This window comes from Stegodyphus dumicola, chromosome X1, assembly GCF_044657685.1.
Source record: "Stegodyphus dumicola isolate Sdum_Otavi_A_Nest chromosome X1, ASM4465768v1".
Classification (NCBI taxonomy): domain Eukaryota; kingdom Metazoa; phylum Arthropoda; class Arachnida; order Araneae; family Eresidae; genus Stegodyphus; species Stegodyphus dumicola.
This window is the reverse complement of record NC_140780.1, coordinates 155,605,318-155,624,025: the sequence shown is the minus strand read 5'-3', so window position 1 is coordinate 155,624,025 and position 18,708 is coordinate 155,605,318. Positions and strand designations below refer to the sequence as shown.

At 39.0% G+C, this 18,708-nt stretch overlaps 1 protein-coding gene across 25 annotated transcripts in view; it reads right to left on the bottom strand.

The window, feature by feature from the left end:
- LOC118203271 (NADPH oxidase 4-like) overlaps positions 1-18,708 on the bottom strand; it is a 365,714-nt gene that overhangs the window by 307,520 nt on the left and 39,486 nt on the right. The window lies entirely within an intron of this gene.

Below are 18,708 nucleotides of genomic sequence, written 5' to 3'. Positions count from 1 at the left end.
TCCGAAGTAAAGACAGATGCAGCCTTATGAAGTTTACTACTCTTTATTTCATTATCACAAACAAAAGCTGCCCCGACGTAATCATGATTCTTTGAGCCATCAGTAAAAATTGCTTTGTAGTTAGAATAACTGCTTCTATGCTCTAGGAAAATTTGTTGGTATTGGATATCATTGGTACTGATCTTCTTTAGTTCTCCAAAAATGTTAAGTAGGTGAATGTTCACTTCTTGCCAGGAAGAAATACCGAAAAGGTCAAAGCTTTTGGGATGTAGATCATTTAGGTTGAATTCTTCAATCAGTGAGTGAATGCGAAGATCAGAAGGTGAGATACATGAAGGACGGGCATGGTAAAGACGCCAGTACTGATCAGATGTCATAAGTCGGACAGTATGTTCGGCCTGTGACATTAATTTGATCAATGGACAACTGCTTGCGTCTGAAATCCAAAGATGGTTCAAAACAGATGACATATAAACTTTGGACTGGAGATGTTCTGAAGGCTCCACAGCAAATCCGTAGTGCTTGATGGTGGACTGGATCCAATTTCAGGAGCACAGAAGGTCTTGCTGATCCGTAGATAACACAGCCATAGTCAAGTTTGGAACGGATTAAGGCTCTATAAATGCGGAGCATAGAACAACGTTCTGCTCCCCATGAAGTATTGGCCAGGACTTTCAGTATGTTGAGAGCTTTAGCACATTTTTTCTTTAGATTTAGGATATGCGGAAAGAAAGTGAGTTTTCTGTCAAAGATAACTCCTAAGATTTTTGCTTCTGGCTCAACGCGGATCAAAGAGCCGCCAAGATGCAGCTCTGGATCAGGATGTAGATTTCTTTTGTCTTCAAAATGTCCAGGCAGAAATGACTGAAAAATGCTCTAGCAACAGGTAAAGCAGGATAAAAATGGTAAAAGAAGATGTCTTTTAAAAAACTTATGAGGTTGATGTGAGGGTTTCTTCCAATGAGATCTGTTAAGTTAACATTCGTAAAATAAAATTCACATTTCTGACTAAAAGCAGGACAGCAGGTTAAAATGTGATTGACTGAAATGGGAACGTTGCAAGTGCCACAAATAGGCTCATTAATTATCTCCTTTCAAGAGGTACTGATGTGTCTGTCAGTCTGACCAATTCGTAAGCGAGTCAGTAGTACATCCTCCTTCCGTTTCCCTCTTGACTCCCAGTACTCCAAATTGGGTTTTAGCTGCCTTAATTTGTTCAGAGTTTGGCATTCCCAGAATTCTTGAAACCTGAACAAGACCTTTGTTCTAATGTAATTCCGTATGTCTGTAAAAGGGACATCATTTTCTGAGGTAATATCAAAAGATTTTGCTGCAATATCGGCGAGTTCATTGCCTTTGATGGCAGCGTGTCCAGGCACCCAGCAATACGCAATATAATAACCTGCGTTTCTCAAACGGAGGTGTGCCTTTAAAATTTCTAAGACCAAAGGGTGGCTAGTATTTGTATTTATTGATTCAAGAGCACTCAGAGAGTCAGAGTAGATGATGAACTTTCTGCGATTCTGTCTAGAGATAAAGATTAAGGAATTCAAAATGGCAAAAGTTTCCGAAGTAAAGACAGATGCAGCCTTATGAAGTTTACTACTCTTTATTTCATTATCACAAACAAAAGCTGCCCCGACGTAATCATGATTCTTTGAGCCATCAGTAAAAATTGCTTTGTAGTTAGAATAACTGCTTCTATGCTCTAGGAAAATTTGTTGGTATTGGATATCATTGGTACTGATCTTCTTTAGTTCTCCAAAAATGTTAAGTAGGTGAATGTTCACTTCTTGCCAGGAAGAAATACCGAAAAGGTCAAAGCTTTTGGGATGTAGATCATTTAGGTTGAATTCTTCAATCAGTGAGTGAATGCGAAGATCAGAAGGTGAGATACATGAAGGACGGGCATGGTAAAGACGCCAGTACTGATCAGATGTCATAAGTCGGACAGTATGTTCGGCCTGTGACATTAATTTGATCAATGGACAACTGCTTGCGTCTGAAATCCAAAAATGGTTCAAAACAGATGACATATAAACTTTGGACTGGAGATGTTCTGAAGGCTCCACAGCAAATCCGTAGTGCTTGATGGTGGACTGGATCCAATTTCAGGAGCACAGAAGGTCTTGCTGATCCGTAGATAACACAGCCATAGTCAAGTTTGGAACGGATTAAGGCTCTATAAATGCGGAGCATAGAACAACGTTCTGCTCCCCATGAAGTATTGGCCAGGACTTTCAGTATGTTGAGAGCTTTAGCACATTTTTTCTTTAGATTTAGGATATGCGGAAAGAAAGTGAGTTTTCTGTCAAAGATAACTCCTAAGATTTTTGCTTCTGGCTCAACGCGGATCAAAGAGCCGTCAAGATGCAGCTCTGGATCAGGATGTAGATTTCTTTTGTCTTCAAAATGTCCAGGCAGAAATGACTGAAAAATGCTCTAGCAACAGGTAAAGCAGGATAAAAATGGTAAAAGAAGATGTCTTTTAAAAAACTTATGAGGTTGATGTGAGGGTTTCTTCCAATGAGATCTGTTAAGTTAACATTCGTAAAATAAAATTCACATTTCTGACTAAAAGCAGGACAGCAGGTTAAAATGTGATTGACTGAAATGGGAACGTTGCAAGTGCCACAAATAGGCTCATTAATTATCTCCTTTCAAGAGGTACTGATGTGTCTGTCAGTCTGACCAATTCGTAAGCGAGTCAGTAGTACATCCTCCTTCCGTTTCCCTCTTGACTCCCAGTACTCCAAATTGGGTTTTAGCTGCCTTAATTTGTTCAGAGTTTGGCATTCCCAGAATTCTTGAAACCTGAACAAGACCTTTGTTCTAATGTAATTCCGTATGTCTGTAAAAGGGACATCATTTTCTGAGGTAATATCAAAAGATTTTGCTGCAATATCGGCGAGTTCATTGCCTTTGATGGCAGCGTGTCCAGGCACCCAGCAATACGCAATATAATAACCTGCGTTTCTCAAACGGAGGTGTGCCTTTAAAATTTCTAAGACCAAAGGGTGGCCAGTATTTGTATTTATTGATTCAAGAGCACTCAGAGAGTCAGAGTAGATGATGAACTTTCTGCGATTCTGTCTAGAGATAAAGATTAAGGAATTCAAAATAGCAAAAGTTTCCGAAGTAAAGACAGATGCAGCCTTATGAAGTTTACTACTCTTTATTTCATTATCACAAACAAAAGCTGCCCCGACGTAATCATGATTCTTTGAGCCATCAGTAAAAATTGCTTTGTAGTTAGAATAACTGCTTCTATGCTCTAGGAAAATTTGTTGGTATTGGATATCATTGGTACTGATCTTCTTTAGTTCTCCAAAAATGTTAAGTAGGTGAATGTTCACTTCTTGCCAGGAAGAAATACCGAAAAGGTCAAAGCTTTTGGGATGTAGATCATTTAGGTTGAATTCTTCAATCAGTGAGTGAATGCGAAGATCAGAAGGTGAGATACATGAAGGACGGGCATGGTAAAGACGCCAGTACTGATCAGATGTCATAAGTCGGACAGTATGTTCGGCCTGTGACATTAATTTGATCAATGGACAACTGCTTGCGTCTGAAATCCAAAGATGGTTCAAAACAGATGACATATAAACTTTGGACTGGAGATGTTCTGAAGGCTCCACAGCAAATCCGTAGTGCTTGATGGTGGACTGGATCCAATTTCAGGAGCACAGAAGGTCTTGCTGATCCGTAGATAACACAGCCATAGTCAAGTTTGGAACGGATTAAGGCTCTATAAATGCGGAGCATAGAACAACGTTCTGCTCCCCATGAAGTATTGGCCAGGACTTTCAGTATGTTGAGAGCTTTAGCACATTTTTTCTTTAGATTTAGGATATGCGGAAAGAAAGTGAGTTTTCTGTCAAAGATAACTCCTAAGATTTTTGCTTCTGGCTCAACGCGGATCAAAGAGCCGTCAAGATGCAGCTCTGGATCAGGATGTAGATTTCTTTTGTCTTCAAAATGTCCAGGCAGAAATGACTGAAAAATGCTCTAGCAACAGGTAAAGCAGGATAAAAATGGTAAAAGAAGATGTCTTTTAAAAAACTTATGAGGTTGATGTGAGGGTTTCTTCCAATGAGATCTGTTAAGTTAACATTCGTAAAATAAAATTCACATTTCTGACTAAAAGCAGGACAGCAGGTTAAAATGTGATTGACTGAAATGGGAACGTTGCAAGTGCCACAAATAGGCTCATTAATTATCTCCTTTCAAGAGGTACTGATGTGTCTGTCAGTCTGACCAATTCGTAAGCGAGTCAGTAGTACATCCTCCTTCCGTTTCCCTCTTGACTCCCAGTACTCCAAATTGGGTTTTAGCTGCCTTAATTTGTTCAGAGTTTGGCATTCCCAGAATTCTTGAAACCTGAACAAGACCTTTGTTCTAATGTAATTCCGTATGTCTGTAAAAGGGACATCATTTTCTGAGGTAATATCAAAAGATTTTGCTGCAATATCGGCGAGTTCATTGCCTTTGATGGCAGCGTGTCCAGGCACCCAGCAATACGCAATATAATAACCTGCGTTTCTCAAACGGAGGTGTGCCTTTAAAATTTCTAAGACCAAAGGGTGGCTAGTATTTGTATTTATTGATTCAAGAGCACTCAGAGAGTCAGAGTAGATGATGAACTTTCTGCGATTCTGTCTAGAGATAAAGATTAAGGAATTCAAAATGGCAAAAGTTTCCGAAGTAAAGACAGATGCAGCCTTATGAAGTTTACTACTCTTTATTTCATTATCACAAACAAAAGCTGCCCCGACGTAATCATGATTCTTTGAGCCATCAGTAAAAATTGCTTTGTAGTTAGAATAACTGCTTCTATGCTCTAGGAAAATTTGTTGGTATTGGATATCATTGGTACTGATCTTCTTTAGTTCTCCAAAAATGTTAAGTAGGTGAATGTTCACTTCTTGCCAGGAAGAAATACCGAAAAGGTCAAAGCTTTTGGGATGTAGATCATTTAGGTTGAATTCTTCAATCAGTGAGTGAATGCGAAGATCAGAAGGTGAGATACATGAAGGACGGGCATGGTAAAGACGCCAGTACTGATCAGATGTCATAAGTCGGACAGTATGTTCGGCCTGTGACATTAATTTGATCAATGGACAACTGCTTGCGTCTGAAATCCAAAGATGGTTCAAAACAGATGACATATAAACTTTGGACTGGAGATGTTCTGAAGGCTCCACAGCAAATCCGTAGTGCTTGATGGTGGACTGGATCCAATTTCAGGAGCACAGAAGGTCTTGCTGATCCGTAGATAACACAGCCATAGTCAAGTTTGGAACGGATTAAAGCTCTATAAATGCGGAGCATAGAACAACGTTCTGCTCCCCATGAAGTATTGGCCAGGACTTTCAGTATGTTGAGAGCTTTAGCACATTTTTTCTTTAGATGTAGGATATGCGGAAAGAAAGTGAGTTTTCTGTCAAAGATAACTCCTAAGATTTTTGCTTCTGGCTCAACGCGGATCAAAGAGCCGTCAAGATGCAGCTCTGGATCAGGATGTAGATTTCTTTTGTCTTCAAAATGTCCAGGCAGAAATGACTGAAAAATGCTCTAGCAACAGGTAAAGCAGGATAAAAATGGTAAAAGAAGATGTCTTTTAAAAAACTTATGAGGTTGATGTGAGGGTTTCTTCCAATGAGATCTGTTAAGTTAACATTCGTAAAATAAAATTCACATTTCTGACTAAAAGCAGGACAGCAGGTTAAAATGTGACTGACTGAAATGGGAACGTTGCAAGTGCCACAAATAGGCTCATTAATTATCTCCTTTCAAGAGGTACTGATGTGTCGGTCAGTCTGACCAATTCGTAAGCGAGTCAGTAGTACATCCTCCTTCCGTTTCCCTCTTGACTCCCAGTACTCCAAATTGGGTTTTAGCTGCCTTAATTTGTTCAGAGTTTGGCATTCCCAGAATTCTTGAAACCTGAACAAGACCTTTGTTCTAATGTAATTCCGTATGTCTGTAAAAGGGACATCATTTTCTGAGGTAATATCAAAAGATTTTGCTGCAATATCGGCGAGTTCATTGCCTTTGATGGCAGCGTGTCCAGGCACCCAGCAATACGCAATATAATAACCTGCGTTTCTCAAACGGAGGTGTGCCTTTAAAATTTCTAAGACCAAAGGGTGGCCAGTATTTGTATTTATTGATTCAAGAGCACTCAGAGAGTCAGAGTAGATGATGAACTTTCTGCGATTCTGTCTAGAGATAAAGATTAAGGAATTCAAAATGGCAAAAGTTTCCGAAGTAAAGACAGATGCAGCCTTATGAAGTTTACTACTCTTTATTTCATTATCACAAACAAAAGCTGCCCCGACGTAATCATGATTCTTTGAGCCATCAGTAAAAATTGCTTTGTAGTTAGAATAACTGCTTCTATGCTCTAGGAAAATTTGTTGGTATTGGATATCATTGGTACTGATCTTCTTTAGTTCTCCAAAAATGTTAAGTAGGTGAATGTTCACTTCTTGCCAGGAAGAAATACCGAAAAGGTCAAAGCTTTTGGGATGTAGATCATTTAGGTTGAATTCTTCAATCAGTGAGTGAATGCGAAGATCAGAAGGTGAGATACATGAAGGACGGGCATGGTAAAGACGCCAGTACTGATCAGATGTCATAAGTCGGACAGTATGTTCGGCCTGTGACATTAATTTGATCAATGGACAACTGCTTGCGTCTGAAATCCAAAAATGGTTCAAAACAGATGACATATAAACTTTGGACTGGAGATGTTCTGAAGGCTCCACAGCAAATCCGTAGTGCTTGATGGTGGACTGGATCCAATTTCAGGAGCACAGAAGGTCTTGCTGATCCGTAGATAACACAGCCATAGTCAAGTTTGGAACGGATTAAGGCTCTATAAATGCGGAGCATAGAACAACGTTCTGCTCCCCATGAAGTATTGGCCAGGACTTTCAGTATGTTGAGAGCTTTAGCACATTTTTTCTTTAGATTTAGGATATGCGGAAAGAAAGTGAGTTTTCTGTCAAAGATAACTCCTAAGATTTTTGCTTCTGGCTCAACGCGGATCAAAGAGCCGTCAAGATGCAGCTCTGGATCAGGATGTAGATTTCTTTTGTCTTCAAAATGTCCAGGCAGAAATGACTGAAAAATGCTCTAGCAACAGGTAAAGCAGGATAAAAATGGTAAAAGAAGATGTCTTTTAAAAAACTTATGAGGTTGATGTGAGGGTTTCTTCCAATGAGATCTGTTAAGTTAACATTCGTAAAATAAAATTCACATTTCTGACTAAAAGCAGGACAGCAGGTTAAAATGTGATTGACTGAAATGGGAACGTTGCAAGTGCCACAAATAGGCTCATTAATTATCTCCTTTCAAGAGGTACTGATGTGTCTGTCAGTCTGACCAATTCGTAAGCGAGTCAGTAGTACATCCTCCTTCCGTTTCCCTCTTGACTCCCAGTACTCCAAATTGGGTTTTAGCTGCCTTAATTTGTTCAGAGTTTGGCATTCCCAGAATTCTTGAAACCTGAACAAGACCTTTGTTCTAATGTAATTCCGTATGTCTGTAAAAGGGACATCATTTTCTGAGGTAATATCAAAAGATTTTGCTGCAATATCGGCGAGTTCATTGCCTTTGATGGCAGCGTGTCCAGGCACCCAGCAATACGCAATATAATAACCTGCGTTTCTCAAACGGAGGTGTGCCTTTAAAATTTCTAAGACCAAAGGGTGGCCAGTATTTGTATTTATTGATTCAAGAGCACTCAGAGAGTCAGAGTAGATAATGAACTTTCTGCGATTCTGTCTAGAGATAAAGATTAAGGAATTCAAAATAGCAAAAGTTTCCGAAGTAAAGACAGATGCAGCCTTATGAAGTTTACTACTCTTTATTTCATTATCACAAACAAAAGCTGCCCCGACGTAATCATGATTCTTTGAGCCATCAGTAAAAATTGCTTTGTAGTTAGAATAACTGCTTCTATGCTCTAGGAAAATTTGTTGGTATTGGATATCATTGGTACTGATCTTCTTTAGTTCTCCAAAAATGTTAAGTAGGTGAATGTTCACTTCTTGCCAGGAAGAAATACCGAAAAGGTCAAAGCTTTTGGGATGTAGATCATTTAGGTTGAATTCTTCAATCAGTGAGTGAATGCGAAGATCAGAAGGTGAGATACATGAAGGACGGGCATGGTAAAGACGCCAGTACTGATCAGATGTCATAAGTCGGACAGTATATTCGGCCTGTGACATTAATTTGATCAATGGACAACTGCTTGCGTCTGAAATCCAAAGATGGTTCAAAACAGATGACATATAAACTTTGGACTGGAGATGTTCTGAAGGCTCCACAGCAAATCCGTAGTGCTTGATGGTGGACTGGATCCAATTTCAGGAGCACAGAAGGTCTTGCTGATCCGTAGATAACACAGCCATAGTCAAGTTTGGAACGGATTAAGGCTCTATAAATGCGGAGCATAGAACAACGTTCTGCTCCCCATGAAGTATTGGCCAGGACTTTCAGTATGTTGAGAGCTTTAGCACATTTTTTCTTTAGATTTAGGATATGCGGAAAGAAAGTGAGTTTTCTGTCAAAGATAACTCCTAAGATTTTTGCTTCTGGCTCAACGCGGATCAAAGAGCCGTCAAGATGCAGCTCTGGATCAGGATGTAGATTTCTTTTGTCTTCAAAATGTCCAGGCAGAAATGACTGAAAAATGCTCTAGCAACAGGTAAAGCAGGATAAAAATGGTAAAAGAAGATGTCTTTTAAAAAACTTATGAGGTTGATGTGAGGGTTTCTTCCAATGAGATCTGTTAAGTTAACATTCGTAAAATAAAATTCACATTTCTGACTAAAAGCAGGACAGCAGGTTAAAATGTGATTGACTGAAATGGGAACGTTGCAAGTGCCACAAATAGGCTCATTAATTATCTCCTTTCAAGAGGTACTGATGTGTCTGTCAGTCTGACCAATTCGTAAGCGAGTCAGTAGTACATCCTCCTTCCGTTTCCCTCTTGACTCCCAGTACTCCAAATTGGGTTTTAGCTGCCTTAATTTGTTCAGAGTTTGGCATTCCCAGAATTCTTGAAACCTGAACAAGACCTTTGTTCTAATGTAATTCCGTATGTCTGTAAAAGGGACATCATTTTCTGAGGTAATATCAAAAGATTTTGCTGCAATATCGGCGAGTTCATTGCCTTTGATGGCAGCGTGTCCAGGCACCCAGCAATACGCAATATAATAACCTGCGTTTCTCAAACGGAGGTGTGCCTTTAAAATTTCTAAGACCAAAGGGTGGCCAGTATTTGTATTTATTGATTCAAGAGCACTCAGAGAGTCAGAGTAGATAATGAACTTTCTGCGATTCTGTCTAGAGATAAAGATTAAGGAATTCAAAATAGCAAAAGTTTCCGAAGTAAAGACAGATGCAGCCTTATGAAGTTTACTACTCTTTATTTCATTATCACAAACAAAAGCTGCCCCGACGTAATCATGATTCTTTGAGCCATCAGTAAAAATTGCTTTGTAGTTAGAATAACTGCTTCTATGCTCTAGGAAAATTTGTTGGTATTGGATATCATTGGTACTGATCTTCTTTAGTTCTCCAAAAATGTTAAGTAGGTGAATGTTCACTTCTTGCCAGGAAGAAATACCGAAAAGGTCAAAGCTTTTGGGATGTAGATCATTTAGGTTGAATTCTTCAATCAGTGAGTGAATGCGAAGATCAGAAGGTGAGATACATGAAGGACGGGCATGGTAAAGACGCCAGTACTGATCAGATGTCATAAGTCGGACAGTATATTCGGCCTGTGACATTAATTTGATCAATGGACAACTGCTTGCGTCTGAAATCCAAAGATGGTTCAAAACAGATGACATATAAACTTTGGACTGGAGATGTTCTGAAGGCTCCACAGCAAATCCGTAGTGCTTGATGGTGGACTGGATCCAATTTCAGGAGCACAGAAGGTCTTGCTGATCCGTAGATAACACAGCCATAGTCAAGTTTGGAACGGATTAAGGCTCTATAAATGCGGAGCATAGAACAACGTTCTGCTCCCCATGAAGTATTGGCCAGGACTTTCAGTATGTTGAGAGCTTTAGCACATTTTTTCTTTAGATTTAGGATATGCGGAAAGAAAGTGAGTTTTCTGTCAAAGATAACTCCTAAGATTTTTGCTTCTGGCTCAACGCGGATCAAAGAGCCGTCAAGATGCAGCTCTGGATCAGGATGTAGATTTCTTTTGTCTTCAAAATGTCCAGGCAGAAATGACTGAAAAATGCTCTAGCAACAGGTAAAGCAGGATAAAAATGGTAAAAGAAGATGTCTTTTAAAAAACTTATGAGGTTGATGTGAGGGTTTCTTCCAATGAGATCTGTTAAGTTAACATTCGTAAAATAAAATTCACATTTCTGACTAAAAGCAGGACAGCAGGTTAAAATGTGATTGACTGAAATGGGAACGTTGCAAGTGCCACAAATAGGCTCATTAATTATCTCCTTTCAAGAGGTACTGATGTGTCTGTCAGTCTGACCAATTCGTAAGCGAGTCAGTAGTACATCCTCCTTCCGTTTCCCTCTTGACTCCCAGTACTCCAAATTGGGTTTTAGCTGCCTTAATTTGTTCAGAGTTTGGCATTCCCAGAATTCTTGAAACCTGAACAAGACCTTTGTTCTAATGTAATTCCGTATGTCTGTAAAAGGGACATCATTTTCTGAGGTAATATCAAAAGATTTTGCTGCAATATCGGCGAGTTCATTGCCTTTGATGGCAGCGTGTCCAGGCACCCAGCAATACGCAATATAATAACCTGCGTTTCTCAAACGGAGGTGTGCCTTTAAAATTTCTAAGACCAAAGGGTGGCTAGTATTTGTATTTATTGATTCAAGAGCACTCAGAGAGTCAGAGTAGATGATGAACTTTCTGCGATTCTGTCTAGAGATAAAGATTAAGGAATTCAAAATGGCAAAAGTTTCCGAAGTAAAGACAGATGCAGCCTTATGAAGTTTACTACTCTTTATTTCATTATCACAAACAAAAGCTGCCCCGACGTAATCATGATTCTTTGAGCCATCAGTAAAAATTGCTTTGTAGTTAGAATAACTGCTTCTATGCTCTAGGAAAATTTGTTGGTATTGGATATCATTGGTACTGATCTTCTTTAGTTCTCCAAAAATGTTAAGTAGGTGAATGTTCACTTCTTGCCAGGAAGAAATACCGAAAAGGTCAAAGCTTTTGGGATGTAGATCATTTAGGTTGAATTCTTCAATCAGTGAGTGAATGCGAAGATCAGAAGGTGAGATACATGAAGGACGGGCATGGTAAAGACGCCAGTACTGATCAGATGTCATAAGTCGGACAGTATGTTCGGCCTGTGACATTAATTTGATCAATGGACAACTGCTTGCGTCTGAAATCCAAAGATGGTTCAAAACAGATGACATATAAACTTTGGACTGGAGATGTTCTGAAGGCTCCACAGCAAATCCGTAGTGCTTGATGGTGGACTGGATCCAATTTCAGGAGCACAGAAGGTCTTGCTGATCCGTAGATAACACAGCCATAGTCAAGTTTGGAACGGATTAAAGCTCTATAAATGCGGAGCATAGAACAACGTTCTGCTCCCCATGAAGTATTGGCCAGGACTTTCAGTATGTTGAGAGCTTTAGCACATTTTTTCTTTAGATGTAGGATATGCGGAAAGAAAGTGAGTTTTCTGTCAAAGATAACTCCTAAGATTTTTGCTTCTGGCTCAACGCGGATCAAAGAGCCGTCAAGATGCAGCTCTGGATCAGGATGTAGATTTCTTTTGTCTTCAAAATGTCCAGGCAGAAATGACTGAAAAATGCTCTAGCAACAGGTAAAGCAGGATAAAAATGGTAAAAGAAGATGTCTTTTAAAAAAACTTATGAGGTTGATGTGAGGGTTTCTTCCAATGAGATCTGTTAAGTTAACATTCGTAAAATAAAATTCACATTTCTGACTAAAAGCAGGACAGCAGGTTAAAGTGTGACTGACTGAAATGGGAACGTTGCAAGTGCCACAAATAGGCTCATTAATTATCTCCTTTCAAGAGGTACTGATGTGTCTGTCAGTCTGACCAATTCGTAAGCGAGTCAGTAGTACATCCTCCTTCCGTTTCCCTCTTGACTCCCAGTACTCCAAATTGGGTTTTAGCTGCCTTAATTTGTTCAGAGTTTGGCATTCCCAGAATTCTTGAAACCTGAACAAGACCTTTGTTCTAATGTAATTCCGTATGTCTGTAAAAGGGACATCATTTTCTGAGGTAATATCAAAAGATTTTGCTGCAATATCGGCGAGTTCATTGCCTTTGATGGCAGCGTGTCCAGGCACCCAGCAATACGCAATATAATAACCTGCGTTTCTCAAACGGAGGTGTGCCTTTAAAATTTCTAAGACCAAAGGGTGGCCAGTATTTGTATTTATTGATTCAAGAGCACTCAGAGAGTCAGAGTAGATGATGAACTTTCTGCGATTCTGTCTAGAGATAAAGATTAAGGAATTCAAAATGGCAAAAGTTTCCGAAGTAAAGACAGATGCAGCCTTATGAAGTTTACTACTCTTTATTTCATTATCACAAACAAAAGCTGCCCCGACGTAATCATGATTCTTTGAGCCATCAGTAAAAATTGCTTTGTAGTTAGAATAACTGCTTCTATGCTCTAGGAAAATTTGTTGGTATTGGATATCATTGGTACTGATCTTCTTTAGTTCTCCAAAAATGTTAAGTAGGTGAATGTTCACTTCTTGCCAGGAAGAAATACCGAAAAGGTCAAAGCTTTTGGGATGTAGATCATTTAGGTTGAATTCTTCAATCAGTGAGTGAATGCGAAGATCAGAAGGTGAGATACATGAAGGACGGGCATGGTAAAGACGCCAGTACTGATCAGATGTCATAAGTCGGACAGTATGTTCGGCCTGTGACATTAATTTGATCAATGGACAACTGCTTGCGTCTGAAATCCAAAGATGGTTCAAAACAGATGACATATAAACTTTGGACTGGAGATGTTCTCCACAGCTCCACAGCAAATCCGTAGTGCTTGATGGTGGACTGGATCCAATTTCAGGAGCACAGAAGGTCTTGCTGATCCGTAGATAACACAGCCATAGTCAAGTTTGGAACGGATTAAAGCTCTATAAATGCGGAGCATAGAACAACGTTCTGCTCCCCATGAAGTACTGGCCAGGACTTTCAGTATGTTGAGAGCTTTAGCACATTTTTTCTTTAGATTTAGGATATGCGGAAAGAAAGTGAGTTTTCCGTCAAAGATAACTCCTAAGATTTTTGCTTCTGGCTCAACGCGGATCAAAGAGCCGTCAAGATGCAGCTCTGGATCAGGATGTAGATTTCTTTTGTCTTCAAAATGTCCAGGCAGAAATGACTGAAAAATGCTCTAGCAACAGGTAAAGCAGGATAAAAATGGTAAAAGAAGATGTCTTTTAAAAAACTTATGAGGTTGATGTGAGGGTTTCTTCCAATGAGATCTGTTAAGTTAACATTCGTAAAATAAAATTCACATTTCTGACTAAAAGCAGGACAGCAGGTTAAAATGTGATTGACTGAAATGGGAACGTTGCAAGTGCCACAAATAGGCTCATTAATTATCTCCTTTCAAGAGGTACTGATGTGTCTGTCAGTCTGACCAATTCGTAAGCGAGTCAGTAGTACATCCTCCTTCCGTTTCCCTCTTGACTCCCAGTACTCCAAATTGGGTTTTAGCTGCCTTAATTTGTTCAGAGTTTGGCATTCCCAGAATTCTTGAAACCTGAACAAGACCTTTGTTCTAATGTAATTCCGTATGTCTGTAAAAGGGACATCATTTTCTGAGGTAATATCAAAAGATTTTGCTGCAATATCGGCGAGTTCATTGCCTTTGATGGCAGCGTGTCCAGGCACCCAGCAATACGCAATATAATAACCTGCGTTTCTCAAACGGAGGTGTGCCTTTAAAATTTCTAAGACCAAAGGGTGGCCAGTATTTGTATTTATTGATTCAAGAGCACTCAGAGAGTCAGAGTAGATGATGAACTTTCTGCGATTCTGTCTAGAGATAAAGATTAAGGAATTCAAAATGGCAAAAGTTTCCGAAGTAAAGACAGATGCAGCCTTATGAAGTTTACTACTCTTTATTTCATTATCACAAACAAAAGCTGCCCCGACGTAATCATGATTCTTTGAGCCATCAGTAAAAATTGCTTTGTAGTTAGAATAACTGCTTCTATGCTCTAGGAAAATTTGTTGGTATTGGATATCATTGGTACTGATCTTCTTTAGTTCTCCAAAAATGTTAAGTAGGTGAATGTTCACTTCTTGCCAGGAAGAAATACCGAAAAGGTCAAAGCTTTTGGGATGTAGATCATTTAGGTTGAATTCTTCAATCAGTGAGTGAATGCGAAGATCAGAAGGTGAGATACATGAAGGACGGGCATGGTAAAGACGCCAGTACTGATCAGATGTCATAAGTCGGACAGTATGTTCGGCCTGTGACATTAATTTGATCAATGGACAACTGCTTGCGTCTGAAATCCAAAGATGGTTCAAAACAGATGACATATAAACTTTGGACTGGAGATGTTCTGAAGGCTCCACAGCAAATCCGTAGTGCTTGATGGTGGACTGGATCCAATTTCAGGAGCACAGAAGGTCTTGCTGATCCGTAGATAACACAGCCATAGTCAAGTTTGGAACGGATTAAAGCTCTATAAATGCGGAGCATAGAACAACGTTCTGCTCCCCATGAAGTATTGGCCAGGACTTTCAGTATGTTGAGAGCTTTAGCACATTTTTTCTTTAGATTTAGGATATGCGGAAAGAAAGTGAGTTTTCTGTCAAAGATAACTCCTAAGATTTTTGCTTCTGGCTCAACGCGGATCAAAGAGCCGTCAAGATGCAGCTCTGGATCAGGATGTAGATTTCTTTTGTCTTCAAAATGTCCAGGCAGAAATGACTGAAAAATGCTCTAGCAACAGGTAAAGCAGGATAAAAATGGTAAAAGAAGATGTCTTTTAAAAAACTTATGAGGTTGATGTGAGGGTTTCTTCCAATGAGATCTGTTAAGTTAACATTCGTAAAATAAAATTCACATTTCTGACTAAAAGCAGGACAGCAGGTTAAAATGTGATTGACTGAAATGGGAACGTTGCAAGTGCCACAAATAGGCTCATTAATTATCTCCTTTCAAGAGGTACTGATGTGTCTGTCAGTCTGACCAATTCGTAAGCGAGTCAGTAGTACATCCTCCTTCCGTTTCCCTCTTGACTCCCAGTACTCCAAATTGGGTTTTAGCTGCCTTAATTTGTTCAGAGTTTGGCATTCCCAGAATTCTTGAAACCTGAACAAGACCTTTGTTCTAATGTAATTCCGTATGTCTGTAAAAGGGACATCATTTTCTGAGGTAATATCAAAAGATTTTGCTGCAATATCGGCGAGTTCATTGCCTTTGATGGCAGCGTGTCCAGGCACCCAGCAATACGCAATATAATAACCTGCGTTTCTCAAACGGAGGTGTGCCTTTAAAATTTCTAAGACCAAAGGGTGGCCTGTATTTGTATTTATTGATTCAAGAGCACTCAGAGAGTCAGAGTAGATGATGAACTTTCTGCGATTCTGTCTAGAGATAAAGATTAAGGAATTCAAAATGGCAAAAGTTTCCGAAGTAAAGACAGATGCAGCCTTATGAAGTTTACTACTCTTTATTTCATTATCACAAACAAAAGCTGCCCCGACGTAATCATGATTCTTTGAGCCATCAGTAAAAATTGCTTTGTAGTTAGAATAACTGCTTCTATGCTCTAGGAAAATTTGTTGGTATTGGATATCATTGGTACTGATCTTCTTTAGTTCTCCAAAAATGTTAAGTAGGTGAATGTTCACTTCTTGCCAGGAAGAAATACCGAAAAGGTCAAAGCTTTTGGGATGTAGATCATTTAGGTTGAATTCTTCAATCAGTGAGTGAATGCGAAGATCAGAAGGTGAGATACATGAAGGACGGGCATGGTAAAGACGCCAGTACTGATCAGATGTCATAAGTCGGACAGTATGTTCGGCCTGTGACATTAATTTGATCAATGGACAACTGCTTGCGTCTGAAATCCAAAGATGGTTCAAAACAGATGACATATAAACTTTGGACTGGAGATGTTCTGAAGGCTCCACAGCAAATCCGTAGTGCTTGATGGTGGACTGGATCCAATTTCAGGAGCACAGAAGGTCTTGCTGATCCGTAGATAACACAGCCATAGTCAAGTTTGGAACGGATTAAAGCTCTATAAATGCGGAGCATAGAACAACGTTCTGCTCCCCATGAAGTACTGGCCAGGACTTTCAGTATGTTGAGAGCTTTAGCACATTTTTTCTTTAGATTTAGGATATGCGGAAGGAAAGTGAGCTTTCTGTCAAAGATAACTCCTAAGATTTTTGCTTCTGGCTCAACGCGGATCAAAGAGCCGTCAAGATGCAGCTCTGGATCAGGATGTAGATTTCTTTTGCGTCAGAAGTGCACGCAGACTGTAATCCATGTTTTGAATTATGTGTGCTATTCAGTTTCATTAAAAGTAAATTCCTTTCATGAAGAACGTAATTAAGAAACAGAGATCAACAGGAGACAAAACTGTCTAGACTGTTGACTGTTGTTTTAAGGATATTTCACTACATTTTTTCCTTCTTGTACTTCATAAGAGCATTTTCTCAAAGGATTGTTTTTTATTACTTTGTAGGGTTTATATTTATTTTAACTAACATTTATTTTAAGTTTAAGCTATCTTTCCTGTCAAGCCTTTACTTTCCCCTGGAATTGCCAATGCCAGAGTATGTAAATTTTAGTAGAACGCGCAGAGTATTCAAATTTTTAGCAGAAGTAATTTTGAGTTAAATAGAAGGGAAACGAGTTTGTAAGTGTGCTTTCTTGATTCACGAGCGTGAAGGTTGCTAGGTAGAAATTTAAGAACCGCGCGTTTCGGCCTGTGTGCCTACTCCGGCAGTTAGCTGAAACTTTCAACTTCTCAATCCGAAAGTTTGCTGAATCTCAGCTGTATCTTAAAACGCGGTTAAGATCGTTGCAATTATAGAGCCTCGTAGATAGTGACTTCATTAGTTATGCATCCTGTTATTTATTTTTAGTTGTACTTTTCTCTTTTTATTTGAACGCCGGGTCGGCGTAGTTTGTGAGCGTCAAGTGAACGCATCTGTAACTTCTAAAGTGGAATAAAAAGGGAATTAAACCTTTCTTAAGAGTTTGTGTAATTTCCAGTTCATAGCAGTCACTACTACTGTTGCGGGCAAGTTGGGTGACTATTGTGACTATTTTTAAATAAGTGAAAATACTTTTTTCTTTTTTTTAGAGTAATATTTTTGCTGTTCCCCCCCCGAAAAAAACATCAGATTCTTGATATTGATTTGATGTTTGTAAAATTAATTCATGAAGTTTGTTTGGAAAGAAAAATCAGCATTTGAAACAAATAGCAATACAATATTTCCAACTTTTTCAATAAATTTATTCTTAAATACAAAAATAATTAACAGGAATAAAATGATAGTACTAATTTATACAAAAATAATAAACAGAAAGAAAGTAACAATAATAATTTATACAGAAAAAAAAAAAATTCGCAAGGATGCATTTTTTAAAGAATTTTCATAATAAAAGGAAAAATAATGGATGGGATCAATCATCTACAGGATCATACACAGCGTGCATGATCCTGAGCTTAATTTTCGTTTTACGAGTTTCATCTATATTTTTCAATTTATTGTGCAAACTCATTAAAAAAAGCATGTCATCATCGCAGATTTCTTGCGAGATCAACTCATTATTTCGTTCGGATACGATTACAACTCATTCGGATACGACGTGCTTCATATTTTAAAAAAAGTCGCCTTCGATGTAACAGCGAAATCGTCTGCAGAAAGCCGCTTCATTTTAGCTTCGCTCTGATTGGTCAACGCTTATCCCAAACTCGGCGTAAAGTTGAAAATTTAGAACCTTACGCCGCGAGGACTAAACCATATTTTGTGACCTAGCACAGACTGGTTGCCTTGACAACAGAGCTCGACTTTAACCACTTATGCCCTTTATGCCCCCGTCTGAACGCAACCTCACGGAACATTTCGAGAAAACAAATGCCAAAAGAAACATCTATTGCACGGACAATGAAAATATTACTGGATATGAGGTATCCATATCTAAGATAAACTACCTCTGTAACCATAACCTTCAGTTGTCTCACGTTCTTACAATGTACTACATGTAGTCTAGCCCTTGTATGGCCATGTTAACTTTTGTTTTTTAAGATCCTATAAACTCCCGGGAGTTGTTGCCTCTAGATAGTGGAGGACGCGGGGCATATGCCTGTTTACCTATGTTAGACACCAGGCGCCCCCGTCCTCCGTCACCTGTCACCTATCTAAGATAAACAGATAATCTATATCTAAGACTTAAATGCAGCTGGTGATTGCAAATTAAAACTATCCCTTGATTTATCATTCACAGAAACCACAAGGTTTTGAAAACAAGTTTGATTATGAAATGAAATTCCCTTGTTCTGTTTCTGTGTCTGAAGAGTGGCTTAGTCATCATTTTATTCAGAAACCTGAAGGTCTTACCTTTCTCTAGGACATTAATCACTACTAGGATTAGTAATTTTATTCAACGCACAAAATTACTTGATTATTTTCACATATTTTGTACGAATTTCGCG